Raw genomic sequence first — 13,899 nt, 5'->3', positions numbered from 1 at the left:
TTCCTAAACCATCCCCTCCGTCCTGAGACCTTCCCATGGAGGTCATCACCTCCAGTGTGCTGTGTTTCCATGTCCCCTCCCTTACTCATCCTCGTTCTCCAAGGCTGCAGGTCCCAGTGTCGGTATTTGGACACAGACATCACCCTTGGAAAGCTCCTTGGGTACCCAGGAAGGAGCCCTGGTCTCCTCTCCAGGCTTTCCTGGGCTGCTCTGTGTACAAGCCATGAAGACAGAAGGGGTCTGGTGAGGACAGCACAGGGCAGAGCTGCCCCACGGCCCCCTCTGTGCTGCTCCCTCCAGCCTGCCGTTCGCTGGCTCCACCCAGGACAGTGACAGAACGCATCTGGTGCAGCTGGGGAACAACACGGCGTCAGCTCGGGCTCCGTTATCTGCAGGCGATGAGATCTCCCTGGTCAGGGCAGGGGGCACGTCAGCAAGGGGCTGGAAACCTACCCTGGCTCACACAGCCCGAGCCCAAGGTGGGAGCCAGGCCCTGCTGCACCAGCCTGGGTGCCACAGGAGCTCGGGCACTGCTGTGTCAGCTACACACATGCCCAGTCCTGCCCTGGATGGAGAGCTGGGAAAGGCCCAGAGCATCACCCCCAGGCACAGCCACGGCACCCCCAGGCAGCTCACAGGGATGCCAGGGACTGCGTCACCGGGCACAGAGCAGTGGTGCTCCACCCCAGCACCCCAGGGCAACACCCTGAGGCTCTGTGCTTTAGGAAGAGGGGCCAAAAGCTGAGCTGATGCCCCCCAGCTCCCTGCCCCACAGCCCCCACTGCCCGTCCCAGGCTGGGCCCGCAGGGGCTGTGACAGCAGCCTGGCCACACACGCTCCTTTTGTTGCAGTGTGCTGTGCTGATTCTTAAACACGATGATAGGAAGTGGAATCTTTTGCAGAGCTGGAGCCCACCACGTAAACTCAGTTATCTTTAACAACCAAGCCTGCAATCTCCCCAGAGAATGAAATCAGGTCTGTTAGACCAGGACTATTGTTTCCAACCCAAACTGCCCGTCGGCTGCAGGAGGGGAGAGGAGGCAGAGATCCCAGATCAGTCATTGTCTGGGTGGGTTTGTTAAAACCAGTTTTGACAGATTAACCTATGCTGGAGCCAGGCTAGAGCCCAGCCAGAATGCAAGCAGAAGGGAGCAGACTAAAGGGCAGGTGCTTAAAATGAGGGAGGTGGAAGCAGAAATGGGGTTCCAGGTGCTCTTCCCACAGAGGCAAAGCCTGCAGCACACAGCAGGGCAGGAGCTCTGGGCAGGGGCCAAGGAAGGGCCAGGGCATAAAGCACACAGCACCATGCTAAGGCTTTCCTGCATTCACAGCCAAGTTCAGCACTGATGAACTCCATGGATGCCCCACCAGCACTGCAGACACACTACACGGCCCAGCCCCTTCCCCATCCCTCCCAGGGTTAGCACTGCACCTGAACACCCACCTCGGTCACCTCAGGCAGTCCCAGGGCAAATCACCCCCCTTGGTGTCTGCAGGCAGGGCTGGGGAACAGGACAGGCTTGATGAGGGCACGGGGTCAAAGCTCATGTTTCCAAAAGCTCCCTCGAGCAACACAGTCCCACCTTCAAAAGCCATGCTGCTTTCTAGGCACAGCAGCTGAGCTCTGGCCAGACATCATGGGCAGCTTTTCAAAGACTTTTCAGCCTCTCAGGACAGAAATTAAAGTACAGAGGGGTTTTCAGAGGCAGCTCTCTGGGCACCTCAGTACCCACATCCATCACCCTCAGGCATCTCAGGCATGTTGAAAAAGTCTCCTTCAGCAGCCACGTCAGCTGCTGGCAGCAGCTCTTCAGCAGCCCTGCACATTTGCCTCCTGTGAGGCAAAAGATGCTCCCCCTGTTTCACTGAACCCTCAAAAGGCCCAGCTCACAAACCTGAGCAGCATCTTCCCTTCGTGCAGGAACACGAAAGGGTCCAGCAGCCAAAGCTGGGGAGAGGCACCAGCCTGGTGGTAGTGTCCTCCCTGGGACACCTGTGTCCCACCAAATAGACCAAATGGCCCTGGGTTCCCCAGGGCTGAGGGAATATGGGACAGAGAGCAGCACTGAAGGTGGGGGTCAGGCTCTGCTCCCCAGCCACAAATGACAGGACAAGGGCAAATGGGCTGCAGCTGCCCCAGGGGAGGTTGAGGCTGGAGCTGAGGCAGAACTGTTTCCCTGAGAGGGGTGTCAGCCCCTGTGCCAGGCTGCCCAGGGAGCTGGGGCAGTGCCCAGCCCTGGAGGGATCCCAAAGGCGTGGGGCTGAGGTGCTGAGGGCTGTGGGTCAGTGCTGGGCTGGGCAGGGTGAGGGCAGGGCTGGCACTGCAGCAGCTTCAAGGGCTTTAACAACCAAAATGATCCTGGGACATCTGCAAAGAGTGATGGGGTGTCCAGGCAGCATCACAGCTGGTACAGGCTTCTACAAGCCCCAGAGCAGAGCAGCTGAGTGGGGCTCAGCACTTTCTGCCCACTGTCCTGCACCCACACAGAAACCACCCCCAGGGAGATGGTGTCGGGGCAAACAGGCACTTGGGGTGAGCTGCTCCGCACCCCGGGACGTGCAGGGAAGCCCAGGCTGCTCAGCATGGCTCATCAGTGAAAGCCAAGCCCCCCAGTAAATCCCTTCACCTCTCCTCTTCCTCCTCCTCCTCTCTAAAGCAGGAGGAAGCCAAAGCCAAGAGGGCCCCGTGCTCGGGCGCAGCTGGTGCAGCTCCCTCAGCCCCGCGCTGCTGGTGGCTGAGCCCCGGCCCAGCTGTAAACAGCTCAGCAGTTTGTACACTCTGCAGTATTGATGTTATACAAACGGGCTGGAAATGTAAATGATTGCACTAGACCTACAGCCGGTGGCTGCTGCTGCAGACGGCCCCGGGCAAGGAGCAAAGCGCTGCGTCCAGCCCGGCCCTTGGCGGCGCAGGCGGGAGCCCAGGAGCAAAGCTTTTACGCGTTTGCCATCTAGTGGGCTCGGCAACATCTGCAGAGGAGCAGAGCCCTGCCGGGCCCCGGCCCTGCAGCAAAGATCTCTGCTCTGGCCAAGGCAGCTCCGTCTGGTCACAGTTCGGCCACTGATGCTTCACAGTGGTGTCCAGGCCAGGGGGTGGGTCAGGACCTTGCAAAGCATCTGACTGATGAGCCCCAAGCTCCGGACACAACTTGTGTTGGGACAAGACAACATCCATCAGGAACTATGAAAATTCAGCCAGGGCCAATGCAGAGTCTGGCATCTGGGACAGAACAACCCCATGGACCAGCACAGGCTGGGGAATGAACTGTTAGTGTAGGGGAAAGGGAGCTGGGGGTGCTGTGGGCAGCAGGATGAGCCTGAGCCAGCAACGTGCCCTCGTGGCCAAGAGGCCAATGGCATCCTGGGCTGGGTTAGAAGGGCTGTGGGCAGTAGGTCAGAGAGGTTCTGCTCCCCCTCTGCTCTGCCCTCCTGAGACCACATCTGGGATAGTGTGTCCAGTTCTGGGCCCCTCAGTTGCAGAAGGACAGGGAGCTGCTGGAGAGAGCTCAGTGCAGGGCCACAGAGATGCTGGAGTGGAGCATCTGCCTTGTGATGAAAGGCTGAGGGAGCTGGGGCTCTGCAGCTTGGAGAAGAGACTGAGGGGTGAGCTCATTCATGTCACAGATGCATCAAGGGTGGGTGTGAGGAGGCTGGAGCCAGGCTGTGCTCAGGGATGGGCAATGACAGGACAAGGGGCAACGGGCACAAGCTGGAACAGAAGAGGTTCCAAAGCAACACAAGGAGGAATTTGTTCCCTGTTGAGGTGAGGGAGCCCTGGCAGGGGCTGCCCAGATGGGCTGTGGAGGCTCCTTCTCTGGAGACATCCCAACCCAGCTGGATGAGTCCCTGTGTGCCCTGCTCTAGGTGCTGCTGCTCTGGCAGGGGGTTGCACTGGATGAGCTTTGCAGCTCCCTTCCAGCCCTGCAGATTCACTGACTCTATCGGTGTGGTGGGAGCCTGCAAAGCCAGCCCAGGACAGCTACGGTGGGCACATCCCACAAGAGCAGGGACACTCACTCTGCCTGTTGGTAGAAGAGACCAAACACTGATTTTAGGAATAATCTCTTTGATTTCTAAAGCCAGCAGTTTGAAGGGACAGGGGCTGAGCATTTCCAGCTTGGCAGCTGGCTCAGCTGGGAGCCCTGTGGGCTGTGCACACAGCAGCCCGTGGCCTCACAGCTCTCTGCAGTGTCCTTGGGACCATAAAGAAAAGGGAATGTAAAAAGGAAGCCAAGCACATGATACCATGTAACAGCACTAACCAGTACACTGAATTTCCACCCAAATAACAATTCCTAGGGAGGAAGCCCAGAGTTTGTTCAGCTGGAGTTAAGGTTGAGCAAACATTACAGGAGTCACTTTGCTTTGCCCCTTAGGAAAGGCTCTGCGAGAGCGTCAGTTAGAAACAAAAAGCCAAACAACTATGACAGTACCAACTCTCAGCCCTGGGAAAGCTCTGATGAGCTGCTGCCTCAGTTCCCCTGCAGGAGGGGTGTGAAAGCCCTGCTGTAAGCAGGGGGGAGCAATGGCCCTTCCCACAGCGCCTCTGCACCTCCCAGAGCGTGACCCCGCGGGGACCTGCGGCACAACTGCTGGAGGATCTCATGGATCTCATGCCCACGCTGCTCCATGAACAGCTCCCTGCTTTTAGGAAGGGGGGACCTAAGAGGAAGCAGAGCAGGATGACAGGAGGCAAAATGGGAGAGGGTGTAAGAAGAGAAGGAAGCTGCAGAATCACAGAATCATTATGGCTGGAAAAGCCCCTGAAGCTGCTGCAGTGCCAGCCCTGCCCTCACCCTGCCCAGCCCAGCACTGACCCACAGCCTCAGCACCTCAGCTCCACACCTTTGGGATCCCTCCAGGGCTGGGCACTGCCCCAGCTCCCTGGGCAGCCTGGCACAGGGGCTCACACCCCTCTCAGGGAAACAGTTCTGCCTCAGCTCCAGCCTCAACCTCCCCTGGGGCAGCTGCAGCCCATTTGCCCTTGTCCTGTCATTCATGGCTGGGGAGCAGAGCCCGACCCCCAGCTCCCTGCAGCCTCCTGTCAGGGAGTGTCAGAGAGTGCTGCTGGCTGCCCTCAGCCTCCTCTTCTCCAGCCTCAACACCCCCATTCCCTCAGCCCCTCCCCAGCCCCTTGTGCTCCAGCCCCTTCCCCAGCTCTGCCCAGCTCTGGCCACGCTCCCCTGCAGGGAGGGATAGATGGAAAATGAGCAATTGCAGAGGATACAAGACAGGTGGAAGGGGTCAGAGGTATAACAGAGAACAGGAACAGGGCCACAGCACACTGAGAAGGCAAGGTATGGGAGAAGAATGGCCATAGGGATCAGTAGCAGCTCTCCCCTTCTCTCACCTGCCAGGGACAGTTTGCTCTCACTTGGGGTTTACTGGAGCTGTGACACCACTTTGGAAACACCAGGCAGATCCTAAACTGCTCCTTTCAGGTCACCAAAGATTTGCCAACCAGCCCATGAGGAGCAGGCTCAGAAAAAGGGGCACCTTGCCTACCCCTGCCAGCCTGTAACTAACCCAGAGAGAAAAGCTGGAAGCCTCTGCCCCGGCCACTGGATGTGATCCCAGGAAGGCTGCTCTGAAGAGAGGAAGGGACAGCACAGGGAGCTGAGCTGCATGGCTGTGACTCCACGTGCTGGGCACTGAGGAGAATTCACAGGTTTCCTGCAGACAACAAGCAGGTGACAAATCTCCATCCCTGTTATCCCAGCACATACCAAACCAGGGAGATCAGCTTTTGGCAAAATAAGGGAAGAACAATCCATTGCACAAAACATCTCAGGGTTTATTTTCAGAGGGCTCTCGGGATCAGGTTTGTAAGCACCTCCTGGGACAGCTGGCCCTGGTTTGCCATAAGAGACTTCTTTTTCTTTCCCCTCCCCTCCCTTTTTTCTTTTAATTAACTCAAAGGGAGTACAAACTAAAGGCTGCTGCCTGCAGGGGCAGCACTGAGGGGGCCTGTCCCACCACAGGACTAACACCCTGCCAAGCAGCAACCACTCTGCTGCACACCAAGGACCTGCTTGTGCTGTTGTCACCCCTGTAGGTGCCCAGCCAAGTCCCAGCATGGGGGGCAACGCTTCCCAATCCCCAGGCAACCACGGGGCTGGCCCTGCCTCACCCTGCACCCGAGGGCAGAGCTCCCAGGAGATGCCAGCTTGTGCTGGGGATGTTCTCCACACACGTGTGGGGTGTTCTCAGAGCTCAGGTATCCAGGGCAGGTTCAGTGCAGCAGACTTCTCAGCCTGAGATAAACACACAGCTGGTCATCCCCAAGAAAGGTTGGTGGGCTCATTTCTTTTTGCCCTCGAATCCCAAACCCACCTGCAGTGCTCCTCGGGCCTGGAAAAGCTGTGCCTCCAGCAAGCAGCCCCTGGCTGCTGCAGCCCCACAGCCTCCCTCACTCCACAGAACACAGGTGGAGGAACAGCAACGTGGAAAAGGCCTTTTCTCGTGCTTCAGAGACAGATCTTTGTGCACTACAAAGCTCTGGCCACTGCTGCGTGCTCTGGGGAGTCACACTGAGGGAAGGCAACACAGGACAAGCTTTGGAGCTCCCCACAGCCAAACTCTGATGGCAAACCACTGCTGTGGCAGTGCCACCTGCCATGTCCTCCATGGACTCCAGAGGAGCTGTGGAGTGTCTGGTGGCTGCTACACAGCCATGTGCTGTGCCTGGAGAGCTGAGCAGACCCCATCCTCTGCCAGGACCTGACCCAGGGACAGCTCTTTCATTGCTGTCATAGAATCACAGAATCCAGAGCTGCTCCAGCCCCAACCCCCTGCTACAGCAGGTTCCCCTGGCTCAGGGGGCTCAGGAACGTGTCCAGGTGGGGTTGGAAACCTCCTGAGCAGGAGCCTCCACACCCTCCCTGGGCAGCCTGGGCCAGGGCTCCCTCACCTCAGCACGAGAGGACTTTCTCCTCCTCTGCCAGTGGAACTTGTTGTGTTCAAGTTTATATCCATCACCCCTTGTCCTGGCACTGAGCACCACAGAAAAGTGTCCCCCATCCTCCTGACAAACAGCCTTTAGGTACTTGTCAGTGTTGATGAGATTTCCCCTCAGCCTTCTCTTCCCAGGCTGAACAGCCCCAGGTCCCACAGCCTTTCCTTATATAGGCCAAACCTCTACAGGGATCTGCCACAAGCCTCTCCTGAGCTGCCAAGTATCCCCTGGGGCTGGTGGCAACCTCAGCAGCCACCTGTGCATCCTGCCAGTGCCTTCCCTTGGGAAGGAGCCAGGGATGTCGTGCTTCAGAATTGGCCTCTTTAAACCACTCCAGATAAAAGCAAAGAACAGGGAACACCCCCTTTCCTCATGGCCATGAGTCCTTACCCCACAGCCCTCTCCCCTGTCTGCTGCTCAGAACACAGCAGCTTCTCCTCTGCAGCTGCATGGCTGGGCACGGCCAGAGCTGCCGGCAGTGCTGCGGGGACACGGCCCTCCCAGGACACCAGCCACAGCCTCTTGGCTGCCAGGACCATGCCTCAGCAGTTTCTAAAAGTAGTGCCCAAGTCAGACACTCCCCAGGAAAAAGGAAGAAGCCAGAGAATGTTTACAGGACAAGCCTTTCACATGCTGTTAGCTCCTACATACATTCAAACAGCCGCTCTACGCCCAGCACAGCCTCAGAGAGAAGGATGAAAAGGCCAACACAGTCCCTTCCTGATGGAGCAGAAATAGAGCAGGTCTCAACCTGTGCATGAAGCTGGGGAAGGGGCTGGAGCACAAGGGGGCTGGGGAGGGGCTGAGGGAATGGGGGTGTTGAGGCTGGAGAAGAGGAGGCTGAGGGCAGCCAGCAGCACTCTCTGACACTCCCTGACAGGAGGCTGCAGGGAGCTGGGGGTCGGGCTCTGCTCCCCAGCCATGAACGACAGGACAAGGGGAAATGGGCTGCAGCTGCCCCAGGGGAGGTTGAGGCTGGAGCTGAGGCAGAACTGTTTCCCTGAGAGGGGTGTGAGCCCCTGTGCCAGGCTGCCCAGGGAGCTGGGGCAGTGCCCAGCCCTGGAGGGATCCCAAAGGCGTGGGGCTGAGGTGCTGAGGGCTGTGGGTCAGTGCTGGGCTGGGCAGGGTGAGGGCAGGGCTGGGACTGCAGCAAGGGCTTTAAGGCTTTTTTAAGCCCCTTTCAAGGGCTTTAACAACCACAATGACTCTGTGGTCCTCTGAAGGTGCTCACTGTCAGCTTCCATCCACCACATGATATTCCCAGTCTTCCCCCTTTTGTGTCCACAGTTGCACTTGCTTCTGGCTCCACATTGACCCTTGGATGTGAGGAAAGTGCCCAGCCCTGAGCCACGACAGGCAAGTGAAAGAGAGCAAACAACTTGGGAACCATGAAGAAGTGGGAGACCACACTGCTGAGGGCTCCAGGCAGCTTGCTGCCCTGTGCTGACACCTCCAAGCTCCCCTAAGGGATCAAATGGTGAAAAGTGGGAAGGAGAAGTCTTGGGCAAGCAATGACCCAGAGCAGCACTAGCTGCAGAGCAGGGCTGCAGGACTTTTGGAAGCCTCTCGCCTGATGGGAAGAGAAATGCTTTCAAACCAGCACAGCATGGTGAAGGAGGGTGCAAGGTACATACCAGCATCACTGCTGCCATAGGTCTTGGCCAGGGAACCTCCCCCCTCATCTGATGCTCCCAAACTATTCAGGAAGGGTCAAGAGCTGCCAGTTCCTCCTGGGTCAGCTCCCTCTGGCTGTAAACATCCTCCTTGGGAGCACAGAGAGGTCACATCTCAGTGAGGGACAGCACCCTGGACTCTACATCTGCCAAATTCAAGGAGGACAGATGCAGCACTCTGCTTATCAACCCCCATCCTTCCAGGGCTGCATGTCAGAGAAAGCAACATCTCCTCTCTGTCAACAACCCTCCCCACACACTCACAGGGGACATCACCACCCCAAACCAAGAGGTGCTGATGCCCTCCCACACGAGTGCTGGCAGCTCCTCAGCATTGCAGGCTCATGCAGAAACCACTTTTCTTCAGGAAGGAGGAGCTGGTCCTGCAGCAGCAACCTTTGCTGAGATGGCAGCATGCTACCTGCAGCCCTCCTCAGCCCATCAGACAAGAGGCAGATGTGCCTGGGGGCTGCCCAGCAGGAATGAGACACACACACCTGCACAGTGTCCATCCAGCTCTGGCCAGGGCCCCCAGTGCACTCCTTGGACTGGGGATTCAGGCCCTTTGCTCACACTCCCCGCAGCTTTCACACAGGCTCTGCTCCAGCTCGGGAGGTGCAGCGAGCAGAGGCACAGGAGCTGCTCCATCCACAGCACTGGGGAGGCAGCAGCCCCAGGCTGTACCACACAACCCTCAGCAGGGTCACACTTCTCCAAAACCAAGGGAAAATAACAAGTATTCGCACACAAATGAAGTCTAAAAGTCAGGAACTCAGTAAATATCTAGTTCAATTTTAAGTAGTTTATCCCAGCACAAACACTGATGGCAAGGGATTGAAGGTGAGAGTAAAACTGTGCTTCAGAGCTCAAGCCCATCCCTGACCACAGAAGAAGCTGCTGTGAGGCCTCAAGCCTGCATTTGCCTCCTCCAACATTCCATCACCTCACCTAGAAGCATCCAGTGTCCTCCCACTGAGCTGTGTGAGCCCCACAGGATTCTCCAGGAGGCTGGGGGCTGCCAGACTCCAGCCCACCCTGCGGCTCTGAGACCCCATCTCTGTGTGAGGGGCTGTGGCTGATGTGCTGCAGAGGCCCTGAGAAGCAGCTGCTGTCACAACAGTTGGGGCTGCACCTCGGTCCTTCTGTCCAAAGCCAGCAGAGGGTGTCTGAAATGATGGTGAGCTGCTCCCACTGGGAGCACGGGAGGGCTGACACCTCAGAGGAACCTTCATCCCTGCTGCCAAGGGGTCCCAGCCCCTGCCAGCACCCAGCATACAGGGTCTGTGGAGATTTGGTCCTTGGCAGGGATGCTCCTGACAATTCAGGCTCAGTGGGGTAAGGAAGACACTTTGCTAATTGTCAGGGACCACTAGATGAGGGCTAATCAGACAAAGAGACCACCTTCATCACTCTCAAACTCCAGCAAGGCTGAGGAGGTGGCAGAGGGCAGAAGTGTCAGACTCTACACCCAAGAGTCCTCAGAGTCGGGCAGAAGCCCCGTTGCAGCATCACTGCCCTGCTCCTCAGCCAGGCCCCACTGTGCTGAAGACATTTGCTTTTTCAATCAAGGCTTTGTGTCCTGGTCCAAGCCCATGGGAAGTGGCATTATCTGACCTCACTACAGCCAGTGCTGAGGTATCAGATATGGGGCAGCAGCAGCTCCTCAGGACAACCCCAGAGCTGAGCTCAGCCTCGGCCCTGCTGCCAGGCTCTTGTGCAATCCTGGGCGAGTCACTCAGGGCAGGAGTTCATATGCAGGCTCCAGCCAACCCCCAGCTCCCTCCTCAGGGCTGCTTTTTTTCCCAGGCTGGGTTTGGGGAACTGATTCAGCTCACACAAGTGATAGAGGGATCAAAACCCAGCAGAAATGCAGAGCCAGGAGCAGGGGCTTTGCTCCTTCCACCAGCCAGAACTAATTTAGCCTGACTTTAACCACTTCAGGATTACTCTTCACAGTCTTTGAAGCCCTACTTTCCTCTTTCAGGCCTCATCTTCTCACTAGAAGATCTCTGGGCACTCAAACAGTAACTTGCTGTCCTCAGACAGGAGACCAGGGGTCAAGGAGAGGCACCAGTGAGGAATGTTTCTCTGAGGAAGCAGGGAAGGGTATGGGCAGGCAGGGCAAGCAAAGCAGAGCACCTCCCCAGCACAGGACCCCAGGAGCACCCCGTGTCAAGCAGGGGCCCAGCAGCAGAGGGGCTGGCTGGTGAAAGCAAAGGCGACAGGAGGGCTGGGGCAGGGGCAGCGCTGACACCGGCTCTCACCAACCCCACTCCGAGTCTCGTTTTAAAAGGAGGCAGCTGCTACCAGCTGCAAAATGAGACCTAGATGGTGGCCAAGTAACAGAGGACACTGCTGCCTCTTGGGAACGTGCCAAGATCATCAGCCTGTTTTTAGCTGTGTCTACAGCAGCAAACAGCAGAGGCAGCAGGACGGGACCGGCCAAGTGAAACTGCAGCCAGCAGCAACGCCGGGAGCTTCCCAGGGGCCCTGCCAGCCCAGCCAGGAGGGTCCCAAGCAGCCACACCCCAGTTCCTTGCTGGAGGACAATGCCCATTTAAATTGTACCCAGTACAAATCCAACCAGCCTACCCCAAAACCACTGTGAGATCGGAAACAGCACATCAGGTACTGACAACACGGCCACTCGCACACTGATCTGACCCAGCCATGAAGGAGCTGCACCCTGTCAAATCTCTCTTCTGGGAGCCCAGTGGAGGAGGAAGAGCAGGCAGACACAAGCCAGGCAGAGACAGCAAGCAATGAAGAGGAGTATCCCTGTGTCAGATGTGACAGCAGGCTGCTTGGAAAGCCTCTCAGAGCACAGGTACTGCACTTGGGGCAAAGCCACAAAGGGGCCTGAATGACTCAGGGCTGCTGCTGAAGATGCAGCTGCTGCAGAAAGCTTTTCTCTGAGGTCTTATCAAACGTGCTCATCTTCCCTTGCATGACACCCTGCCCTTGTTTAATAAGGGCCACACCTCCTAAGTACATTGCCCAGCCCAGGATATGGCTGATCCCATCAGCTGCCTCCTGGGAAAGTGCAGGGCTCTGCCTCCCTCATCTCCTCAACGCCTGAGAAAACATCATCTCAGCTGCCTCTGTTCAGCAGCACCATTTCTTCCATAACATAACAGCTTCCCATTGCCCCACAGGGAAGAAGGCAAAGGAAAGCAAGGAAAACCTCCTTTCTCCAACATCTTCCTGATGGCAGAGCACACAGAACCTTACAGAGAAAAAACCAGCCACAAGCTTAGCACCAGCGTTACAGCAGCTGTGCAGAGCCCAGGCCTGCCCCAGGAACTACAGCAGCAGGGTGAGTGAGATCAGGGGACTGGAGCATCTTCCCTATGAGGAAAAGCTGCAGGAACTGGGGCTGTTTAATTTGGAGGAGACTGAGAGACTGCAGAGGGATCTCATGAAGTATGTAAATGGTGGGTGCCAGGAGGTTGGGACATCCCTTTTTCCTATTGTATCCAGCAACAGGACAAGGGGTGATGGAATGAAGCTGCAACACAACAAGTGCCATTGAATCATAAGGGAAAACTGTTTGAGTGAGGGAGCCCTGGCCCAGGCTGCCCAGGGAGGGTGTGGAGGCTCCTTCCTTGGAGGGCTTCAAGACCCACCTGGACACGTTCCTGTGTGACCTGATCTAGGTGGGAGCTGCTTCTGCAGGGGGTTGGGCTGGATGAGCTCTAAAGGTCCCTTCCAGCCCCCACCATGCTGTGATCAGTGGGGGAATTGCTGTGTTAACTTCAAGCAAGGGAGGGCTGAACATAAGGGTGTGCTTAAAGTTATCTGCTGCTCGGAAAAGCAACTGCTGCCCTGTAGCACTCTTCCCATTAGTCATCAAGCCTGGAGGAGTCCAAGCTCTTGGTTTGGATTTCTGATGCAAGAATGGCCCTTAGAGGAGAGACAAAGCTTTTCTCCACCTTAAGCACTCACTTGTTTAGCTGACAGTTCTCCATTTCCATATTTCCACTCTGTTGACAACAGCAGAGAGAGAAAACAAACTGATTCATGCTGTTTGTCACCACAGCATACGTGTGTTTACCTGAACTGGTCAGACTGTGTACACATTGCCTCCTCCTCCCTAAGCCTCTGTGCCAGATCTGCTCTCCTACCTCCTCCCTTGCAGGCATTTTGGCATCAGCTTGACCACACAAAACAATCAGCAGTGCAGCAGGAAAGTGTCCTGCAAGGTTCCATTTCTGTGCAACTAGTGAGTGTGATCATCTCCCTGTACAACTTAATGGAGCTGATGTGAAGGATGGTGTGGGAACAGGCAGCACAGGAGGCAAAGGAGGTGATCACTGCTTCAGAGACAACAAGCAGTTGATAAAGACACACAGCCACTGTTTGGAGCAGCAACAGGAGCAAGAGCTCTGCTTACTACTTGCTTTTAAGCAAAGCTGATTTAGTACTAGAAACTGGAGGTTCACAGCTGACACCCAGGAATCACCAACCTAGTCCTTGTGTGGGAAGAAGTGTCTGGTTAGAAAAGCAACTTGAGTAACCAGAAGATTTCATGATGAAATCCCCAGGTGGCCCAGCTGTTACAAGAAGAAGCTGCTCCTCAGTTTCCATGCAGCCTTCAGTCCTTGGAGCAACTTTAATATGAATCTCAGATGCCTCCTCACCAGAGAAGAGTGACCCTGGGCCCTTTACAACACACATGGAGTAGTGGGTTAAGCAGCCAGCCCAGACTTCACACACTGTGTTTGTTGGTGAGCTACTACAGGTACTTCAAGAACCCTCCCAGGTGAGAGGAAGACATCCCAAAGCTGCAGGGGCCTCTTCAGCTAGCAGAGACCTCAACTGTAAAAGCAGGAACACGAGGCAATGCCAGCTCACACATGCTAGCCTGTCACACCAGTATCTAGAGAAGTGCCAAGGGTTCCCATCTGCCTCCAGGAACTCTGCTTTCAAACCCACCAGCTGAAATTGGCACTTCCAGAAAGGAGGAAAGTAGTGGGCTTGCCCACTTTTGCATGCCTTCACACAGAAAGGGAGGCACTCACGCAGGAGCTCTTATATTCATACAGCCTGGCAACACAGAGCACACCTCACACCCTGCTTCGGAAAGACTGAGCTCCAGAGGAAGAGAGCATGGTGTTAAACAGCCTGCAAGCTGTGCTGATTGAGCTGTTGTAACCAACCCCAGCATCTCACCCTCCCTCTGGCCTGGGCAGCCGTGTCCTGGCAGACTCACGGAGCTGCTGGACAGACAGGCAAAGCAAATGCCACACTGAGAAGGAAACAGCCCTGCTC

Source organism: Colius striatus, chromosome 21 (genome assembly GCF_028858725.1).
Source record: "Colius striatus isolate bColStr4 chromosome 21, bColStr4.1.hap1, whole genome shotgun sequence".
Taxonomy (NCBI): domain Eukaryota; kingdom Metazoa; phylum Chordata; class Aves; order Coliiformes; family Coliidae; genus Colius; species Colius striatus.
Note: the sequence above shows the minus strand (reverse complement) of the source record.